The sequence below is a fragment of the Coenobita brevimanus genome, chromosome 35 (genome assembly GCF_032717465.1).
Source record: "Coenobita brevimanus isolate Jiangsu-jjx chromosome 35, ASM3271746v2, whole genome shotgun sequence".
NCBI classification, from domain to species: domain Eukaryota; kingdom Metazoa; phylum Arthropoda; class Malacostraca; order Decapoda; family Coenobitidae; genus Coenobita; species Coenobita brevimanus.
Window position 1 is genome coordinate 8,292,309 of NC_136988.1, and position 23,784 is coordinate 8,316,092.

A 23,784-nucleotide genomic window follows, 5' to 3' on the forward strand; every position below is an offset into this window, starting at 1 on the left:
CTGTCAACTTCTTCCACGCTCCTATTTCTCATCCATTCATTGTATGCTTTCTTCTTTTGTGCCACAGCCTGTCTCACCTCTTCATTCCACCATGCTGTTCCTTGCACACCCTCCGTCTTCTCTTCATCCCACACACCACATCACATGCTGCACATATTTCTTCTGTAAATATCCTGCACACACCTTCCACGTCCCCCATCTGCTCCAATTCATATTTGCCCATTCGTCCGTCCACTTCTCTCTTATACTTTGCCTTTTTCTCATCTTCTTGTAACCTTTCCACTCTCCTTACAAATACTCCTTCCCATCCTTCCCTTCTTCTATTTCTGCATTCTAATTGGACCTTGATTCTGGGCACCACCAAGTAGTGGTCAGAAAGTCCACTCCCCCAAACTCTATAAGCTCTTGCATCCATTACACATTTTCGCAGCTCTGACTGTGAAAAAAATATGTCACGACTCTCATTTTCTTTGCGATTCCACTCCATTCCTCCCTCATTCCTCCTTTCCCTTGAACTTCCTCATCCACACCAATACCCCCCACCCCTTCCTCCTCACCCCTTCCCCTCTCCCCTCTCCTCCCCTTACAGTTGTCAAATCTGTAAGGTGTCAAATTTTCAAAAGAATTTATTTTTCGAACTAAAGCATGCAAAATAATCATGTTGGTGGAAAGAAAAATGCATACACATATTCAAAGTTTATTATTTGATAAAAGCAATCATTATGTAGTTTCCACGGAGGTACAAACTGGGTCGTTCACACCTTCTACCCTCGCTGTCCCTCAGGAGATTAGGGGTAACGGTTTCATGGGTAACTGTGCCTGCCTTGGTGATCGATGAGATGATGGATGTTTTTCAGGACAGACGACAGAACAGACGACGAGGAAAGGTTTAGGAAGTGGAGAGATGGTATGGGGCAAAAGGGTTTAAGGGTAAATGCAGATAAAACAAAAGTGATGATATCTAGGGTTGGTGGTGGTACTGTCAAAGACGAGGGATAGTGGCCATGTGCAGTTTGCCACAAGGGCGTGGGAAGTAATTCCATCTTGTGCGGTGTGTGTGATAAATGGGTGCATAAGAGATGTAGTGGTATCAGAGGTAGACTGCGAGATAATGCTGATTTTATGTGTACGGCGTGCTGGGGTGAGCAGGTGGAGATCGTCAGACGTGAAAGGATTGAACTTGCTGGTGAATCTCTTGAGTGTGTGGAAGAGTTTTGTTATTTGGGAGACATGTTGTGTGCTGGAGGTGGGGCTGGAGCTAGCTCTGTGGCTAGGGTGAGAAGTGTTTGGAAGAAGTTCAGGGAGCCCTTGCCTCTCCTGACATTGAGAGGGCTGTCCCTACATGCTAAGGGGTCTTTGTATGCAGCATGTGTTAGGAGTGTAATGCTGTATGGCACTGAGACCTGGGCAGTGAAGGAAGAAGACATTCGCCGGCTCAGACGTACAGAAATGACAATGATTAGGTGGATGTGCAGTGCGTCCCTGCGTCCAAGGCCTGGAGGGGCTGGGTTTACAATGGAAGAGTTGAGAGGTAGGATGGGACTGGAGTGTATTGGTGTTGTGATGAGGAGAGGTAGATTGAGGTGGTTTGGACATGTGGAGAGGATGGGGGATGATAATTGGGTGAGGAAGGTGAGAAGTGTTAATATTGGGGGTGGGGTTATAAGGGGTAGACCGAGAAAGACATGGGACGAGGTCATTAAGTGTGACCTTAGGGTTAAGGGACTGAACAGGGAGGCTGCAATGGATCGTGCAGCTTGGAGAGCCGCCATTAGGTGACCAAGGCCGACACATGCAAGCATGTTGGAGCCTTTAAAAACGAAACGAAACGAAACGAACGAAACGAACGAACGAGACGACAATGCGGAATCTCGCAGGGTGTCTCGAGCACATGTGATTGTATACTTAAGGCAGTATAGTTCATATACCTATATAACTGGCCACTTACACTTTAGTTATTACTTTTCTATGATTAATCATATACTGTACAGTGCTTACTACTATTGTCTACTTACTTCTCTACATTTATACTATACAGTTCTTACTACTATTTTTACTATTTACAGTTGCATGTAACTCCTTTTCAATAGGTCTCTAGCAAGCGGTATTCAACAAAAGGGTCTTTTAGGCACAAGGCAACACTGCACTCGTGACACCAGTGCAAGGTGGATTTCCTTTCTTGTTGCTCTCTCTTTGAGTTACTGCATATGTGACAGTGTCTCTGTGCATGGGCTCTTTGTTGTCGTGATCTCTCTGTGCTGAGAGGGATACTTTCAAGGTGGTGCCTTTTGATTACATCCACTGCCACAAGTCGGTCAGGTAGAGTGGGGGCAGATCCTGCATGGCCAGTTTCTGTTAGTGCCAATGTCCCATGGTTTTCTAAGATCTGGCACGCAAGAGTATGGACAAACTTACGAAGTGGCATGTTGATCCCTTTGTGCTGTTTGTAGTAGATGTACGTATTTAGGACAGCAACATTGATCAGGTGAAAGAAAAATTTCTTGTATCACATCACTGTCTTCCGGACACACTCTACCTGGCTGATCATCATGTCATTCTTTTCTACAAGATTCATGTTTATGTTGTAGTCAAGAATGATATTGGGCTTACAGACGTCATTTCCCTGTCTGTTCTTTCCAGTAAGCACCACATCCCCCCTTGTGTAAGGTGGAGAGAGTCGTAACTCTGCGTTTGTCTTTCAACTTTACACATATCACAGTGTTGGTTTTCTGCTTTGTAATGTCAACAGTTTTCTGTTTTTTGGGCAATTTAGGCATATGTTTTCTATGCTCTCTTACAGTCCTAACAGTACCTACATTTTGCTGGTATAAGTGCCGGCACAGTTTGGGGCTTGTGTACCAGTTATCTAGATACAACATGTGCCCCTTGTTCATGTATGCTGGCATTAGTTCACGCACCGTGCCTGAAACACCCAACAGATTGTCTTTCCCCATGTTAGTTGTTTTGCCTGTATACACAGTCATATCAAGCACCACTTCGGTCTTACGGTCACACAAGACGAAGATCTTTTGACCGAAGCAGTGCCTCTCTGTTGCAATGTATTGTCTGAAATGTACACTCCCCCGAAAAAGCACCAGGCTCTCATCAATCACCAAGCTTTGATTGGGCACAAATAATTCTCCAAATTTCTCAACAATGTTTTCAAACACCACACGAATCTTGAACAGAGAGTCTCTTCCGTCAATATTTTCATTATCTGCAAAATGGAGAAACCGCAGTATCAGTTGGCAGCACTAGAGGATCCTCTGCCCAGTATTCCTTTATTAAGTGTTTCTTTGCAAGCTGCATGATCAAGGAAAGTGCGAGGAACACCAACATATCAGTTGCAATCACATCCGTCCACCTTCTCACTGTTGAGATGCCTGCCCTGCCCCTCCGCTCATCATGAAGAATTTGTTTGTCTGCTCCACCATCAATGCTATCAGGTTCAAGCTGAATATGAGCCAGAAAAAATCAAGGACTGGCACGTCTTTTGCCATGGCCTTGATTTTGGCTCCCACTCCGGAGTTACTGCTGTTGAAGGTGTAAGTATTAGGGATGAAGGGGTCGTCCTTGTCATCCATGTCCTTCCATATACCATGGCTGGGCTCTGCCTTGGGGGGAGGGGGAGGGCGACAAGCTTCCTTTGGTGTGCTCGCTATAAGGGGAGAGCAAGGGGGAACAGCTGGCTCGTCCTCGTCCTCGTTGCTTTCCTCCTCCTCAGTGGACGGGTCAGAAGGCTCTCGTCCTCACTGCTGCTAATGTACTCATCAACGGCAGAAAAAATCTCTCCTGACATATGCAGAATCCGTCATTTTGCTCTAAGCTGAGTAGAGGAATGAGGACGAGGACGAATTTCCCCACGCCTGACAGTAGAGGTGGACGATTGATTTTCCTCTAAGTCCGACATGGCTGAAGCTGCCATGATTTCTTTCCACTGAGGAAGAGGTGATGATTGCACGTGACGGGAGACATAGCTCAAGTGACAGGAAAGTAAAAAAACAAGGGCCTTGGACTTGTAAGGCTGTGTTGACACAGGTGCAGATAGAGGCCTACACTGTCATTTATAGGCCTCCCTCAAAATCTGATACCCAGCACCACAAGCAGGTAAACTCGGACCGCATGGTAAAAGCAAATTGATGAAAACACTAAGACATTGCGAAGAAAAACATCTCAATATACTTTACGTAGGTCAAAACAGGTAGTGGGCCGTGTAAATGCAATGAAAACAAATGCAGTTAGCATAAAATGCATTGTTGTGAAATTCTTTGACACCTGGCTAGGACCGAAAATTACACAGCTAAGCAGGGAAGATGCCCTAAAATCTGTATGTGATAAAGCCTCACTTGAAATCCGATACTCCTTTCCACGAGCTGAGATAAACTTGGGCCGAATGGCATGAACAAAGTGTTCAAAATGCAATGATACTCGTATTTCGAAAAAAAACTATCAATATATATTGTACGAGGGTCGAAAATGTAAGTGGCCAGTGTAAATGTGAAAAAAGTCAGAAGAAATAGGCCCAAAACACCTTGTCGGCAAATGCTTTGATGAGCCGGGAAGAGAGGAACAGTACCGGCAAAAGATTTTCCACTCCCAAAGAACCCATAATGCGGCATTTTGGAGGCTGGAAATATATAAAATTGTCTTGGACTAGCAACGTAATACTGGCAAAACTAATACCGTATACATCGACATACGAAATACAGCATGATATGACCTACCAAACAAAGAATGCCTTGGACTGGCTGAAAAACTCATGACCTGTGCTGTGAGAGGCCTGCGGGATCACGAGTGACAATTTTCAGAGTGGTAATCAATGGGATGATTGTCTGAGACTTAGCTGAATCTCAGAACGACAGATAGAGAGTGTTATTATACGTTTAGACAAACATAATGTACATAGAAATACATAGAAATGTACAAAGGTACACATAATTATAACATCACCAGATATGGTTGGCACATACATTTTTCTTCCCCCAAAGTATAAAGACACACACACACACACACACACACACACACACACACAAAACAGTAAATGTTGTGTGTGCTGCTGTATACAAATATACAAATGATATTTAGGTAATGAATCAAAACACAGGGCATAGGGCGTAAAAATTATGTATAATACTCTAGGCCAGGGGGTGATTCGGGAGTAAACATTCGCCGTACTATAGGGAGTGGGGGGTGGGGTGGCATGGGGTGATGTCTGAAGGCGTGGTACGGGGATGTGGTGGTAGGAAGTGGACACCACAGGGCACAAAGGAGAAGCCCATAGGGAGTATAGGGACAAGGAGGGGGGTAGGGGGAAATAACCCTCCCGCAGATGACTGGGAGGGGAGGGTCCACAGTCGAGTGATGGAGGAAGGATGAGGAGGTTGTGGGAGGGTGGTGGTGGCGGTGAGAAGCGAATGAGGTAGGGTAGCAACAAGACAGTGTAGTACAGGGATGCAGTGACAGGGAGGTGGAGGGTTCATCCCCCACCTCCTGGGTATGGACCGGGATCCTCCCTCCCGCCTATCCAGCACTTAGTTCTGATAGGTTGGAAGGGATCTACGTCACAATTGGGGCAGAGCATATGGCCACCGGTTTTTCATAGCATGTTTACGATCGTCGTTCCCCGCAATTTTAAGTAATCATGAAAAATCGATGATAGTCATTCCTGGCACCAGAGTGGTTAGGGATGGTGGTGTATATGGATTTGTTTTATCTGAAATATCAGTACCTGGATTTTCTATGATAGTGGTGGTTGTGAGTGTGGTGTGAAAAATTTCAGCGGTAGGTGTGGTATGAATGGTTATGCTCGGTCTCACGTAAGATTTCCCGCAATGGAGACAAGCCAAGGTATTTACATCACCGAGATCAACATCCTCACTGTAAGTCTCAAGCTGCTGGCGAACAGGAGAAAGATCAAATGTTGGGAAGCATGCCATGTAGAAAAGTAAGAAAATTAATATTAACGATTATGAGAATGAAAATGCATAGCTAATAAACAATGAGGGTATGAGGGAATATGAAACATATACAATAAAGGTGAATGGGACTATGTGCAATGAAAGAGTGTAGGAAAGAAAATCCCTTGGATGAAGAATGAATAAAGTCAGATGTAAGTGAGGAGAGTAATGAATAAAGAGCAAGAAGAGACTGGTTAATAAGTATCAGAAAATACGATTTAGTGAATGAAAGCAGATGAATGGCAATATGTATCACAATCTGTATAGAAAGGATAATCTCATGGAAAGTGAAAGTATGGGTAGATAAAATGAAATAACATATGTACATCTACTAAATACTGAAGCATCGCTGAAGAAAAAAGAGAAGTTGGCTTGAGGAGTTACTAAAGTGAGGCGGAGGTCTCCTCCCACGGACAGTGAACTGAAGATTTTATTGGAGAGTAAGGGGCGTGACATCACTATTGAAACGGACTTACCAGGGACGGCCAGGAATACTAGATGATTGTTGATTGGAGAAAGCAACGATGACGTGAACTGCGACAGTTGGCAATGCTCCCGAGACCCATTGGAGAGTCAGCAAGGCTTGGCGGGACATGGTAGCATTATGCATGAGGTGGGGTGGTTTTAGCGATTGCATTGGTGAGAGATTTTTAAAACTGAACTGACGTGAGCTGGCTGTGGTTAGAGAATGGCTTAACCCTAGTTCAGTAGCGTCGTCCAGGATTCCGAATTAAGGCCTACTTTGCGTTGTGGAGGAGAGGCTCCAAGGCCTACGGCACTCAGCTGCCATGACATTTCAGTTTGTACTCTGTCCTGTGTGTGTGAGGTGTGTTCGTGTTGCTCCCTTTTTATTCTCATCTGCTGTAGCCAATTGTCCGGTATTCTGTACAATGCTATTAAAATAGGACCTTGTGAGTGTGCCTACGAAACTTATACTGTATAATGTCGAATTTTGTCTAGGGAGGCTGGAGCATATCGGGGGACGTCTGGACTTCATGTGTGGGACAAGTCATCACCATCAGGCAACACTGTGGCTGTCAGTGGTGAAAAGATTACAAGGATGTAGCATTGTTTGTCATGTTTACACATTTTTTGTTTTATTTTTTTTATAATGTTTTAGTTAAATACATTTAGTTCATAATTCCTAGAGTTAAGATTAGCATCTAATTTAAGTGATTTTTTAAAAAAATAAACTGTACCATTCCTATATGTATAATTCTACCCCCAAACTTTGTCCGGGATTCCGGACATCTCTAGTAGGCACGTGATGCTGACAACGCTACTATTCCAGGGTTAATGGTAGTGTGGCGGTGCAGCTGCTGGTGAAGGCTGAAGATCGTCACAAGGATAGAGATCAGGAACTCGCTAGAGCAGAATCTCGCCAAAAATACGTAGGGCACACAACCACACGCCAAGTGAACAGAGATCTGTGCGGTACGCTGTAGACTGTGCAGGGACAGAGCACCGGTAGAGGAGGCAGGTAAGATGTGGTCAAGTGGCAACTAGACAGTGAACATACATAGGTGAGGTGATTGGGATTCGACTCACCACTAGCCACCAATTTGTTCCACCTCTCTCTTATCCAGTTAGGAGTAATCCAAAAGTCTTGATGTAGTATCAATGGGAGTTTATTTGTAGAAGACAAGCACAGGTCCAACTCATTGTATGTCACCCTTCAACTGCCCGCAGCAGTGCAGGGGAACCGGCTGCAGGCATCAGCATTCTTCGAAATCTGCTGATACGTGCACTAAAACTCACGTAGGCTCTCACACACTACTAGATACATATACTCGTACTGTTATGCTTATTCACTTCTAGTTCTACTTTGCATGTTCAAAAAATTATCATGGTATGATTATAGTATAAAGGTATGGTTACAAAGTATGGTTACAGGTATGATTACAAAAAAGTATGATTACAGTATTGACATTTTACAAACTCGTCAGGATAAGTATTTTTCTTATTATCTTCTGGTAAATGTGTTCGCTCTTGAATAATATATTTCTGGAGTAAATTGTTTTTCACAGTTCAAACTCTGCAGGAAAAAAGAAAAAGAACAATATTGATTTGTCAGCATTGTCGGCAATGTTAATTTCCATTTCAGGTTCATATTGTATATCACAGTAGTTTCTAACATTTTCCCCTGTCTGCACCCCTTTCAAAGCACCAGGCAGTTCTCACACTCCTACCATATTTTCAAGAAACAAAAACATTATTCTCACGAGTACCCAGTAACAGATCCATGATGATTTTAATATTAACATACAAATTTACATCACTGACAACTTAATTATTCAGTGCAGTGATTCATTGATTGATTCTTTGCATGGTGTATTATGAGAGATAACGCTTGTTATGCAAATGCAGTTAATTTGTTGCTGTTATATATTTTCTGATTTGCAACTGAACCTTGGGTTTGGCATGTCGATGTTCAGTGCTATTTGCACATCAGGCGACGCAATTCTGCACACATTTTGTATATGAAGCTAACACGAGAATCCAATTTCACAAAGGTAAGTGGTCGTGAATGGCATTAGCACAGAGAGAACCTTTCCCTCGGTTGGGCAGGATATATTTCCAGCTAAGATGCACAGCAGTGCTCCAGATGTCTCTCAGTGAACTTATTTGGACTGCATGATTGATTTTCCAATCAGCCAGATCTTCCTTGTTGTCACTGTCATCATCAGTCTGCTCCAAATCATCCGGAAAGGGTGCCTGATTCAGATATCATAAGCATGCAGCTCACCACATGAAAACTAGTCACATACTGAAGTTTGCACCTGTTGCAGATGCTCAACAATATTTGAAACAATGTCAGGTTACAAGGAAACATCTGCCATGCCTCTACCTTCAAGAGATGAAAAATTTGTTAAGTTACCTCTTCTTACAAGTGTAATTCATAAAGTAAATTTTCCTTCTTTCACTTGCAGTTGCAATAGTGAGTCCTCTCCCCTGTAGAGAGCAGTTAAGCTTATTGAATGCAGTTAATAAATCAGCCAAATATGAATTAACTGAGGAAACTCAGGGACATCAATATATTTAGCAAGGTCTTTTCCCTGTCCACAAAGGAACTGCTGAATTTCTGTGTAATTAAAGAGCACATTGCTTTCATGATCCACACCCGGGCAAAAGAACTGAGTCAATCGATGATTCAAAACAAGATCAAAAATAATATTCACAACTTTCAAGCATCCCAAACCTTCCCCAGGGTTGGAGGCAATACCCTTGCTGCAGGCACGTGCTGGTGAAGAAAACTGTTGGTTTTCTTCACTTCAAGTATTTCTTTTGTCATTGATGTAGCGAATCCTGAACAGTTGCCCTGGTTGGCTGGTGCCCCATCAGTATATACCGAACCAATGATGCTGACATGGAGTTAGTGTTTCATGAAGAATGCCATTATCATATTGAACACATGTATAGTTGTGTGGTTGACTTCTTTTTCATTTTCTTAGCAGACCCCTACCAGTAGCTGAAAACAGTTTGACAATGGACTGTCCTTAATATCAGTGACAACCTACTCCATAATATCCTGACTCATGTCAATAAGTCGATAATGGAAAATATCATTTGATAAAGGCACTTGCTTTAGTTTTGTTTTTCTGTCTTCTTACCAAGAATAATCTTCGTTATTTGAGGGGCACACGGCTTGATCAGTTCCTCGCCAATTGTATGGGTTTTCTTTGACCTAGCAACTTGGAATGCAACTTTAATAAGCAAGCAACAAAAGCTTCTCATTTCGTGAAAATCCACACGTTGGCTATGTGCCAGGATGATCAAACCTGGCTCGCCTGACCTGTAGTGTTGTTAGGTCATTCCCAGCATACATGACGCCATGTTTGTCCCGGAATTGCTCGTTGACCTTTAATAGCCTCAATGTCGCATTTGCATTGCACAGGTCACTGTGTGGACGTTGTGTATCATCCTTCTCCATAACATATGTGATGGCATATTGAACATAGTCCTTCTTCCGATTTCGTTTTTTCTATACATTGAAGACAGACATTGAAAAATAAAACAAATATGTACATTCATTAGTAACATAAAAGAAATTATAAATTAGTTCATACAAGTAGAAAATTTCAGAGGGCAAGATGTGATAAAGAGATGAACATATCTTTCCAGGTGCTTAGAAACTCAGAAAAGACATGGTCTAATCAAGATTACACATGTTAAAACACACGAGAGATCTCACTTAGGTGCATATCAACACTCCTTGCTACTGCCTACCCACACCACACTTGAGAAACTAGGGGGTAGCCTATGGTTCCGCTATTGCTCTTGTCGATTATTTGGGTACCAGAGCCCCACTCCCACGCAAACTCCTCCCCTAGCACTAACAAGCACATTTAGTATTTGTACTCGTCTGCGGGCACATGCTGTCCAGCATTCAACATAACATGCCACAAAATGAAATTTACTCACTGTAATAAACTGAATTATATAGTAATGTCTAATAGCTCATTATATTAGCACAGTATATTAAAACTTGCCCCCGGAACATGAAATTCATTGATATTGTCAACTTGTTAACAAAAGTTATAAGAAATACAGCCTCGCTTTATTCTCTACCCCAAAAAGATGAATCACTTATAAGGACAGCAACCTCACACACCTAAGGGATGGGAGCACCACCGGTTAAGATCCCCTGGTATAGAATATGATTTCGGTCTCCCGTTCTTGTGATGTTTCAATGGGGAACCTTCCTTCATTTCTCTTCTTGTCTTAAATCACACAATAATTACATTAGTATTAGCCTAGTCGTAATGAACAGACCTAAAAGGACAATGGGGTTTTCCTTTCTATTCCTTTGTCTATGAAAACAGCTTTCCTGGGCTACGATGGGTCTTTCCCAAGCTTAATGAAACCATCTACTGTAATAGGAGGAGGCTTAAACTGATAATGGCTCTGTTGTAGAAAAAGAGATAATGGAGATTTTTTCCAACTCTTTCGCTAGGAGAGGTCTGCCATAAACTGACTGAAGACGTCTGCTGCAGATGATACAAATATATTAAGAGTCGTCATTGTGCTTGAAGAATTAGTATAAATAAGCCATCTTTATGAAATGGTAACACCTGTTTATGAATTATTTTTAAAAATTGCCTTAACGCCACAGACGTACAAGGAGTAGGGTCTTGGGGGGCAGCCTCCCCACCCCCTCGCAGCATTAACTTTTTTTTTTTTTTTTTTAGAACAAAAGCTGACTTTTCGTGGTCAAACCAGATTTAAGAAGGCAGATTCTTCCTTTGCTGTACTGATAAACATGTCTTTAAAAAGGCTTGTGGTTAAAGTTATTTAAATCGTTGCATTATTAATCAGGAATTCTCCTTAATGTCTCCTTAACTGTTTTTGGTTTATTCTGGTATACATTCCTCTCTTACTATCAGTTTTCAAGTGAACACAACTCTGACAAAGATAACTTAATAAAAAAAAATTCTGTCTAGAAAGAGACTTTTTTTTTTTTTTTTCCCCGTAAGAGATGTTCACAAACAAGCTCTCGTTTTACCACGCCCTCTGCTATTTGGCTGTTCCCTCTCCAAATCACATACCCATCTCTCATATATCTTTCCACTCCATCCTTCCATCCCATCCTTGATTTCCTACCCCTCTCCGCTTTCACCACGTTCACATACCCTTTTCTGGTCAGTCTCTCACATTCTCTATCCATTACACATGTGAAGTCCACCTCAATGTATTTTCTTAATGCCTTCAGTCATATCAACGTCACTACCACAATGTTCTTTTACTTTCTGAGTTCTCGGTCTGTCACTCTGTCACTCCATGGAACTCTCCACGCTTCTCTCAAAATAAGTCATTTCCACTGCTCTCACTCCTGAACTGTGTCCTTCCAAGAGGGTCAAGGCTTTGCTTCCCTACATCAAAGTGGCATCACAATAGGTTTATGAAGCAAGTCATTATTTCCATCCTCGCTTCCCTATTCCTTATTACTGCTTTCAGTGAACCAGCATCTTTTCATCCTTGCTGTACCATTTCAAGAACTTCATCCTCTAAACTTCTTCCTTTATCCATATACAGGGTATCCCGGGAGTTAAGACAAAAACTTTGGGAAATGATAGATGAGGAATTCTAAGCAAAAAATGTTAATGAACATGTGTCCAAATCTCAACCGTTATGAAGCTACAATTACTGATGACCTTATGGGTGAAAATGGTCTCCTTCAAAATTCGCCCATAAGGTCATCAGTAATTGTGGCTCCGTAACGGTTGAGATTTGGGCACATGTTCATATAACATTTTTTGCTTAGAATTATTTCATCATCTATCATTTCCCAAAGTTTTCGCCTCAACTCCCGGGACACCCTGTATTTTATACTACCCTATACTTGAGTGTACTCACATTCTCCATTTCCTCACCATCCAGTCCCATTGCAACTTCACTTCTCTCGAAGATCATGACTTTGACTTTACTGTTCTGTGCAATACATTCACTTTTAGATTCTGTTTCTTGCCTACACACCCAAACACATTCACCATGCCATGCTGCTCCCATTCATCCTCTCCTAACAGTACAGCCTCTTCAGAAACAACAGTGCAAGACGTTTCCAAAACCTACCTAGGTACTCTGCAGATTTCTCTGTCCTGTCTTGTCTCTCTTTTATCATTCCACTTCTGTATAAACTGAACAGCAGTGGAGACATGACACATCCCTTTTTCAGTCCAATATCCAAATCACTATACACACGATTTCCTAGAATCTTCATAAATTTTGTGTGTCTGTCAAGCTCTGGGAACAGGCGAATCAGCATGTTCCCTGAGATCCAATAATCCTGCTATGTATTTCGCCTACACATGTTACCTCTTCAGCGCTAACATCAACCGTCTTCAACGAATACATGCTAGAGCTGTGTCATGCAAGACTGGTGTATTGGTAATATCATGGGTGTTTTTTTTACAATATGTCACTGAGTGGAACATTACAGAAATGCAGATCGTTAAACTGTTCCCTGCCCCAGCCGGAGTTCAAACCTAAGTCCATTAGCACTGCAGTCCATCTCTCTATATATTGAGGATTCAACATCATCTCATATACTTCATTTTTTGTTTCCAGATTCCTTCTCTGTCTACCCTGCCATATGCTTTCTCCAGATCAATGAATGCAGCTTACTTCGTCCCCTTTTCTAGGTACTTTTCCACTAAACATCTTAGAACTACTATCCGATCTATGTAATATCTTCCATTCCTAAAGCCCCCTTGTTCCCCGACTAATTCCTCGGTTATTTTCTTAGCTCTGTCAGTAAGTATCCTGTCATAAATGATTCCTGTTACACTGAAAAAAAAAATACTCGTATGACTGACACACACTTCTCTTTCGCACTTTCCTTTGTGTAGGAGAACAGTTATTCTTGACTTCCAATTCTTCAGGGCCCTTCCTTCCTCCCAGGCCAGTCTACACATATTCCATAAACATTCCGTCACACTCTCTCCCCCGTATTTCAACATAATGATACATACTCCATCAACTCCTGTTACTTTCACTAGTTTGACTTTCTTCATCGCTTCAGATACTCCCTACTTGCCTGCTTTCTGCGTCCAGGCTTTTCGCAACCTAGTATACTCACGCTGCATTTGTTCTCTATATTCAATAATTCCTTAAATTGGTCTCTCCAGCTGCTCACTTTTTCTCCCTTCTCCATCAACATCTTACCATTTGTGGAGAGTGTAGACAGCCTTTCTGACACTTGCTGTCCTTGGTTCATCTCTGGGTGATGAAGATAGAGATGGGGTCCTTCACCAAGGGGCACTGGTAAAGCCTGAGGGGGAGGGGGGGAAGTAATGTTAGTGGAGGATGTCATCTTCATTGCTAGATAATATTGTTACACATATGAATGAAATAGGTACGCCGATGTATAACGTTTTGATGTCTTAGAAAACTTATAAGATTAATGTTATTAGAGAAATTCTGTATATCACCTTCCATCTTATATCAGTGTCTCTCTCCCTCCAGTAATTTATGTTAAAAGCAGAGAATTTGTTCACCTATTAGTAGATGTTGTCAGTAGTCATGTTACCCTAGACCACTGGTTCTTGCTGGGAGCCATGGTCCCCGAGGGGGCCATGGCAGGATTTTGAGGAGGCCATGGAGGGCTACTGTAGCCTAAGTTCCAAATCAGAGTGTGTCTCCCTTACATTCGGGTGAGGGGGGCCACATGTTTTAACTTGTCGCCTTGTTGCTTGTCGCTCCAGCGTATACATGCTACGTTTCGACACTGCTGGACCAATGAGTGGGCAAGAAAAAATATGGTCAAGTGGCAACACTTTGTTTACAATTTGCAGGAGTGAATTTGTTGACGTGTAAACCATAAATAAGTCATATTCGTCTCTACAGAACGGATTTTTCCAATAGACTAAGGACTGTGTACATTGTGCAAGTGTGTTTTCCTCGCTCACTGTTGTAACCTCTCTTTCATCCACGACCCCAGTTGGCGTCTGCAGGTGTAAGTTTGTGAGTAATATTACTGCATTTTGTAAAGTATTCTATTGGTACTTGCTAGATATTTAATTGATATTAGTGCTGCGAAATTGAATTTTTTTTTTCTTTCTGCCTATCTGCCTATAGACATATTTAGATATAGATATAGTTTTTCGAATATTGTTTATGTATTCCTCCACTCTGCCTTTCCAGCTCACTGGTGGTCACCCTATCACACCTTTACCTTTAACAGTGCTCTCACATATTCTCTACATTAGCTCATTTCTGTTCATTTTCTCATTCATTCACTTATTTTTTAATTATCATTGGCCACTTGCACCAAAAAAAATACATTAATATAAAATATATGACGAAATTCAAGTAATTCACTTTCACCAAACAGTATGAAGTAAAATCAATGGTGAAAAAAAAAATCACAGTGTGGCACTGAATATAAACCAAACCGCTTTCACCAAACCCGATTTCAAAGCATATTTAGCAGCTCTGACTTGAAATTTGACAAACAATGGCTCTGATTTTTAATTCCGACAAACAATGTCAGCTCTGACTTGAATTTAATGACAATGTGGAATTTATATGCAAGGTAGACTCGCTTACAAATTTAAAACAGCTTTTGTTTTTTGCTACTTTCTTATCTAATATACTATACCAGTAGCCGTGTGTGTGTGTGTGTGTGTGTGTGTGTGTGTGTGTGTGTGTGTGTGTGTGTGTGTGTGTATTTTGGGCAGCTGAAACTACACATTCAAATTGTACCAAAATTGGCACAAAAATCGCAAAAAATTCCCTGATATGAAAAAACTTGGTCCCATCACGATTGAAAAATATTTGCAATATTTAATGAGCAATCACATTTTGACCAAAAAACGCTGCTCCCGGCGTGAGTGCATGAAATTGGGGTTGCATTCACTGTAGAATTTTTCATGGCTTTATATCTATTATACTATAGCAGTAGCCGTGTCTGTGTGTGTGTATTTTGGGCAGCCAAAACTACACATCAAAATTGCACCAAAAAAACTTTTACTATATTTAATGAGTGATCAAAGTTTGACCAAAAAAATGCCACTCTTGGCGCCTGGTGTGTTGCCGTGGCCGAGTGGTTAATATCTCGGACTTGTGTGCGGACAACTTGGGTTCCATTCCCGAAGCTGCAAATAACACGATCAATTTGTTAGCTGCAAAAATCCATGTGACAATGTTAGACTAGAACAGCACATATATGGACCATCATGGGCCCTTCGATATCTCCTTGATGGCCGATAGTGACAACATTAGACTAGAGCAGCACATTAATGTGACTGGGATTACCTGAAATGATCGCAACACGCACGCAAAGCACAAGGAATAGAGTGAGAAGCACGAGGAAATGAGTGTGAAGCACAAGAAAGTGTGCATGCAGCACGAGGACCCTCCGCAGGAGCAAGTGTGACAGGACCCGAAGAGCCCACAAGCACTTGTAATTATCGATGTTTTTGGATGATTGCACATTCATATGTGGTATCTTATGTTTCTTTTGGTGCGTTTGAAACTTCTTTGTCTATATACTTTTTTTTGCATCAAAACTTACTGTTTACTGACCAAATATGTGACATTTTGAAAATGATATGGTAATGGTAAAATAGATTATTCAAAGTGTAGTCCTTTAACATTTAGCATTTCCCATGATATTTCACATTGTATTCGTCCAGAGTAACCATGGCTTTACATAATCTTTGCATAAGTAATGGCGATGACAGAACCTGGCTACCACATGCAGAGAATTCTGAGAATTTAATAGTTACTATGATGCCGGATGAATTTTACTTTAGTTGCGCCAATCATAACATTTTCATTATTAACTTCTTTAATGAAACTTTTACTAACTAATTAGAAAGAAACAACGAACAAGTGAATGCGGTATTGTATGCAAAAAAAAAAAAAAAAATCAAATATTGAAAATCAGTGATATCATACTGAATGAAATTTAATTCACTTGTGTTTAGTTGAAAATAAATCATGTTAGTCTACCGTCGTTTTATGCTGGTGACTTTTTTTTCAACATTAAATTTTAAATTAGTGTAATGAATTAATTCACTTTGGTGCAAGTGGTCACATAATTTTAACTTTACCATTCTTCCGTTTCTATCTGTCTGGCTTTACATATATATATATATATATATATATATATATATATATATATATATATATATATATATATATATATATATTATGCAGGAAAGCAGGAACCAATTATTTATGCAGGAAAGCAGGAACCAAAGGCCAGGAGCCCACGAACCATTCCTTCCAATAAAAAAAAAAAAAAAAAAAAAAAAAAGACAGCCAAATTCAAGATCCGTTCATTTCGAGATGCCTGGACACATTGCGTTCGAAAGACTGGAAATCATAGGAAGGAATAAATATAGACAGAGGGAGAGTGTTACAGAGCTGGCCTGTTGCGTAAAAGAAGGACTGGGAGTAATGGTTAACTCCTGCATTAGATTTCGACCGAAAAGGGATGAGAGTTTACTGCTAGACGGGTGCTATGCACCCGTCATTGAGGTGGAGGGATGCAAGCAGACAGTTCAGAAGAGCAGTGACCAATGATTTAGAGTTCGACCGAAAAGGGATGAGAGTTTATTGCTAGACGGGTGCTACGCACCCGTCGTTGAGGTGGAGGGATGCAAGCAGACAGTTCAGAGGAGCAGTGACCAATGATTTAAAGTAGCGATAGAAAAGAGATAAAGATGCAACAGTGCGGCAAAGGGACAGAGGTTGGAGGGAGCCAGTAAGAGGTGCAGAGTTAATAAAACAAAATGCCTTTGACCCCACCCTATTGAGAAGAGCTGTATGTGGGGAGCCTCCCCACACATGAGAGTTGTATCCTACACAGGGGTGAATAAAACCCGTGTATAAAGTCAAAAATGCATAGGTAAAGAAGTAATGGAGTCGGCTTAGCACACCCAATCTCTTGGAAGCAGATTTCACAAGAGATGCGATAAGATCTTTCCAAGATACGTCTCGAGTGAATGCAACCCCAAGCAAGGTCAAGGATGATGCAGGATTGAGCTGGATATTATTAAACATTAGTGGGTATTCCTGTGGAAGATTGTGTCAGGTTGATAGGTGCAAAAGCTGAGTTTTAGATGCATCAAAAACAACAAGATTATTTTTACCTCAGTCAGAGATACGAGCCAAGTCAGGCTTTAGGCGTCCCACAGCCTCATCTTATGTTTGTTGAAGTAACTGCTGAGATGAACATTGCGAGAATCGAATGGAAAGATGAAGAGTGGAATCATCAGTGTACAAAGTGGATAGAGTTAGATGTACGGCTTGGGTCATTGATGAATAAAAGGAAGAGGGTTGGTGATAGGACAGAGCTCTGAGAAACACCACTGTTGATAGATCTAGGAGAAGAACGATGGCCGTCTACAACAGCGGCTATAGAACGACCGGAAAGGAAGCTATAGATGAAGGCACAGATAGAAGGATAGAAACCGTAAGAGGGCAGTTTGGAAATTAAAGATTTATGCCAGACTCGATCGAAAGCCTTTGAGATGTCAAATGCAATGGCAAAGCTTTCGCCAAAGTCCAGAAAGGAGGATGACCAGGAGTCTGAAAAGTAGGTGAGAAGATCTCCAGTGGAACATCCCTGATGGAACCCATACTGACAATCAGAAAGAAGGTTGTGATAGGAAAGATGCTTTAAAATTTTTCTGTAATTGACTCGAAAACTTTTGAGACACACGATGTTAGAGCAATTTGACGATAGTTAGAGGGTTGGTATTGGTCACCCTTCTTTGGGACTGGCTGAATGAGAGCAAACTTCCAGCAAGAAGAAAGGTACAGAGACAAAGGTGAAAGAGTTTACCTAGGCAGGGTGTAAGCACAACAGCACAGTTCTTGAGGACAACAGGAGGGACTCCATCAGGCCTATATGCCTTGTTAGTATTGAGGCCAGTGATGGCAGAAAATACATCAGCAGAAGAAATTTTAATGTTAGCCATGAGGAAGTCAGATTAGGAAGTGATGGAGGAACAGCACCGGAACCGTCCAAGGTGGAAGAAAGTCTGAGCGAAGAGATCTGCTTTATCAGTAGAAGAAATAGTTACAGAGCCATCAGAGTAGAAAAGAGGAGGGAAGGATGATGAAGTAAAGTTGTTAGAAAGGCCTCTGGCTCCCATCAACTCCCTATATGGTTTCTTCTTTTGCGCCACAGCTTGTCTCACCTCTTCATTCTACCATGCTGTTCCTTGCACCCCTTTTTGTCCTCTCATCACCCCACACACTACCTTACATGCTGCACAGATTTCTTCTGTGAATACATTGCACACACCTTCTGCCTTCTCCATCTGCACTAAATCATATTTACCCAACTGCTCCTTACATTCTGCCTTTTTTCATCCTGTTGTAGCCTTCCTACCCTCTTTATATGGACTGCTCTCTCCTGCCCTTCTCTCATAATTATCCATCACATTTGTACCTTGAGTCTTACCCCCACCAAGTGGTGGTCAGAGAGTTCATTCCCCCAACCTGTGTATGCTCTTCCATCCGGCACATATCTTTTCGTTCTCTCATCCACACACACATAATCGATCGCTTCCTTCCATTCAGTTAGTTCACCATCCACTCTCTCCATCACTCACCATGTTTACCTGCGGATTATTTGTGCCGAAAGAGGGTGCTGGCTATCACCAACCCCCTTCCCACACAAATATCCATTAGAGCACTACCATTCTCATCCACTTCTGCAAGCACACCTCACGTATCAACGACTCCATCCATATTCACATTCCCTACTTTTCCATTCATATCTCCAGTCAAAATCATTCTCTCATTCCTCTCAAATTTTTTCATGTATGCATCCACATTCGCCCAGAACTCATCTTTCACTCCTCTGACACAGTCTTCTGTTGGTGCATATAGTGTACACACACACAGTTACCCACGTTTGTATTCCTATTTTCAGTCTTACCCAAACAATCCCTGAACCAACTGATCCATAGTCTCATATTCTGCTTCCATCTCGTGCAAACAACATTCTCATCAATTTCTGCACATATATCCAATCCATATTTCCACTCTCTCACACTCTTACCTTATCATTTGGTCTCAGTCAATCAACATATGTCCACTTTCCCATTGTCAAACGCCTCATCATTCCCACCCCTCACATTCCACGTTAACATCTTTGTTCGAACCTTCATCGTTACCTGTTGGTCGGTTTTTGTCTGAGGCAGTTTGTTTGTCGTTTTAGTTAGTTGTTTTCCATGAAGGGGTACTAATCCTCCGCCAACCCACTTGTTGACACGTGGGGAAAATTTGTCGGTTAGTTATAAGGTTACCACCCAGTGTATTAAATAATTTTCTGGTTTAGAGGTAATTATTTGGCTTGTCACTCAGTGTAGAGTCATCCTGGAGTAGAGTTGCACTACAGTGAGTGAGTGGAAGATGGTCACCCCTACCGACCAAATATATCACGTGAGTTAAAAATATAAGTTGCTCCCGGAGTTTAAACATAAACCAAGACAGTAGCTTAAATCGAGAGTTTCTCAGGAGGATTCCCAGTGACGAATAAAATAATTTGGTGCTGACCATAGGAAAGTAAATATGTTATTCTCCAGTCTGTAAGCAGTAATTATTTTACTGAGAGAGATCTTCCCTGACCTGATATAATTGGTTTGTAGAGAGGCGCGTTGTAAAAACTAATCTTAGTAAAGGCAGTGTGAACAATGTTGTCCACTCCACCATTTCTGAGGAAAGCTGTGAGGCATGCAACATAGCCAAGACTCCAGTGCAAGTTGTCTGCAATATGTGTGCCTTTCCAGTAACCTGTTGCACAATTTCCCCAATTACAGAGTTGCATTTGCTGGCTGCCCTTGCCTTAATTAAGGCCCCCTTTGGTCTCGCACGCACCGTATTATTGTGAAGTTGGTTCACCGAATTTTCTCAAGGTCAGGACAGACTGTGTCACTGAACTAAGAATGACATACCTTAATCTACGAGGCTTGACGTAATACTGTACGTTCTCTCTGATGACAGCAGAACACTACATATCTTTGCCATCTTCAGACTAGTAGCTATATTTTGGTACCCCCGAGGAAATTTATGTTAACTCAAAGCTGCCTCAGTGCTTTTAATTATGTTGCCATTTGGTCTCTCAGTCACCGTGTATCGCTGCACAGTTGGTTCCTTTGAGCTCATGATGACAACAGTAATCTTATCCCTTGCTGCCCAGTTATAATCTTTTTTATTTTTAATCTGTTTATCATCGCTTCTACAGTACATTTTGGATACTTATATCGAACTGAATAAATTGCATAAAGCCGTTACTAACCGTTGGAAATGGAGAGGACTCTCCATATATATATATATATATATATATATATATATATATATATATATATATATATATATCCAGGCTGCTTCCCCCCAGGAAAGGGAGGTAGCCGAGACAGAACGACACACTCCCCATTTACTCATCCATTCAAACACATTCATTCGCATCTTAGCCCCACAGGGGAGAACGGACAGATCCTCACCGCACCACACCGCACAAGGATCAACTGCACAATGCAATCAGTGACATCCGCAGCAGGGCCCGACAGCAGAACTGGTTTACCCCTGCCACATCATAACAGACCCATCCCCTTACCCGCACCTGACCTGACTAGCTGATCAGACTAAATGCGGGAGAATATCCCCTCAGGGCTGCGTCATCACATATTCATTCACAATTTCTCTCCATTTATTTCTGTCACGCACAGCCACTCTTCCTTGCTCAACAGACATCCCTCTCGCATCCAACGCTTTCTTCACACTGTCCATCCATCCTTTTCGTGGTCTTTCTCTCAGCCTTACACCTCTCACATCAGATCTAGTTATCTTTTTCACCAATCGCTCATTATCCATTCTCTCCATATGCCCAAACCATCGCAACACCCTCTGCTCAACTCTACCAGCCATCTCCCGAACAACTCCAGTTCTCCTTCGCACTTCATCATTTCGCACCCGATCCATATGCGTCACTCCACACATACTCCTCAGACACCTCATCTCCATTACATTCAAACTTTTCCTCTCTGCTACACCCATATTCCATGTTTCAGCCCCATATAACGCAGTCGGTACCACAACACCCTCATACAGCCTTCTCTTTACATCCATTCTAAGCGAACGACATTTAAACACTTTTTTCATTCCTCCCAGCACCTTTCCTACTTCATTTATTCTAAACTTCACTTCTGCATCTATTCTACCATCCACAGCAACAAGTGACCCTAGATATTTAAAACAATCTACCTCCTCAAGCAACTGACCATTCAAAACTATATTCATCCCTCTACCATCTATCAGCCTCGTACACTTCATCACTTTAGTCTTATTCTCATTTACTTTCAATTTCCTCCTTTCACACACCCTTCCAAACTCCTCTACCAACTATCTCAATCTCTCCTCTGAATCAGTCACCAGTGCAGTATCATCTGCAAACAGCAGCTGCTTCAGATTCCACTCTCCACCATCAACATTCACTAGACTCAGACCTCCACCTAAAACTCTTGCATTCACCTCCCTTACAACACCATCCATGTAAATATTAAACAACCAAGGTGACATCACACATCCCTGTCGCAGCCCCACTCTCACGGGAAACCAATCACTCACGGCATTTCCCACTCTTACACACGCTCTACTATTTACATAAAAACTTTTCACCCCTTTTAGTAACCTACCATCAAGTCCATACAGTCTTAAAGCAGTCCACAAAGCCTCCCTATCAATTCTATCCTACGCTTTCTCTAAATCCATAAATGCCCAAAACACATCCTTGCCTTTCGCTAAATACTTTTCACACACTTGTCTCACAGCAAACACCTGATCAGCGCATCCCCTCCCTCTCCTAAAGCCACACTGCTCATCACCAATCACTCCCTCTGTACCCTCTCTAACTCTCATAATTAACACTCTACCATACACTTTACCTACAACACTCAACAGACTTATACCCCTAAAGCTAGTACATTTCATACTTATCACCCTTGCCTTTATACAGCGGGACCACACAAGCACTTGTCCAGTCACTTGGCACCATACCTTTCTCAAAGCACACATTCAACAATCTTACTAACCAGTCAACAATAGTCACTCCACCACTCTTCAGGCATTCCACAGCACACCCATCCATACCTGCAGCTTTCCCTGTTTTCATGTCCTTTACTGCCTTCTCCACTTCCTCCTTCGTGATCAAAGAGTCGTTTAACTCTCCCAACTCATTTATTCCTCGCACCCTTCCATCCGCCACAATCTCAGCCACCCTTTCCTCCTCTACATTTAACAATCTTTCAAAATACGCTGCCCATCTCTTCCTTACTGCATCCATTTCAATTAACATCCTTCCATCCTCTGATTTTACTCGTTCTTCCTTCCCAGTCTCTCCCTTTTGCACCCTTTTCACCTCCTTCCAAAACATTTTCTTATTCTGTTGAAAATTCTCTGTCAGCCGCCTACCCCACCTCTCATCTGCTGCCAGTTTAGCATCACACACAGCCCTTCTCGCTCTATTCCTCTTTTCTTTATACCTTTCATATGACATCTCATCCTTCCTTTGCAGCCACACTTCATATGCACGTCTCTTCTCAGCCACAGCCATACTTACTTCCTCGCACCACCATTCACTTCCTTTTCTTACACCACCACCCACACGTCTCACCACACACCTCTTCTGCATGGCCCACCACAGCACTCTTAAACAACTGCCATTCCTCCTCCACGCTGCCATTTTCCCGATCTTTCACTGCGTTCCACTCATCTTTCAATTTCTCCTGATACTCTATCTTTTTCTCTCTTTTATCCAACTCACTCACTTTCAAAACCTCCCTGCCACACCTAACCCTCCTAGCTCTCACCCATCTCTTACCTACTCTTAACTTTCCCTCCACCAGGTAGTGGTCAGACATACCTCCACCCTCCCCTCTCAGAACTCTCACATCCAACAATCTTCTTATTACATTCCTAGACATAACCACATAGTCCATCAAAGCTCTGTCAACAACCCTTCCACCCTCCTGTCTCACCCATGTATACTTATAAATATCTTTCTTCTCAAACAGCGTATTCCCAGTCACCATCTCTCGCACAACACACATCACTATCATTTGTTCCCCATTTTCATTTCTTCCAGGCACACCATGCATACCAACTACGCCTTCAACTCCTACATTTCCCACTCTAGCATTCAGATCTCCCATCATTACCACATTCACATTCGCTCCAAAACTCTGCAGACACTCATCAACATCATTCCAGAAAGACTCTCTCTCTTGTTCATCCCTTTCACTTCCAGGCCTCACAAACACCCACAACTCACGTTCAAATTTCGCTTTCTCCCACATCAGTCTTGATGACA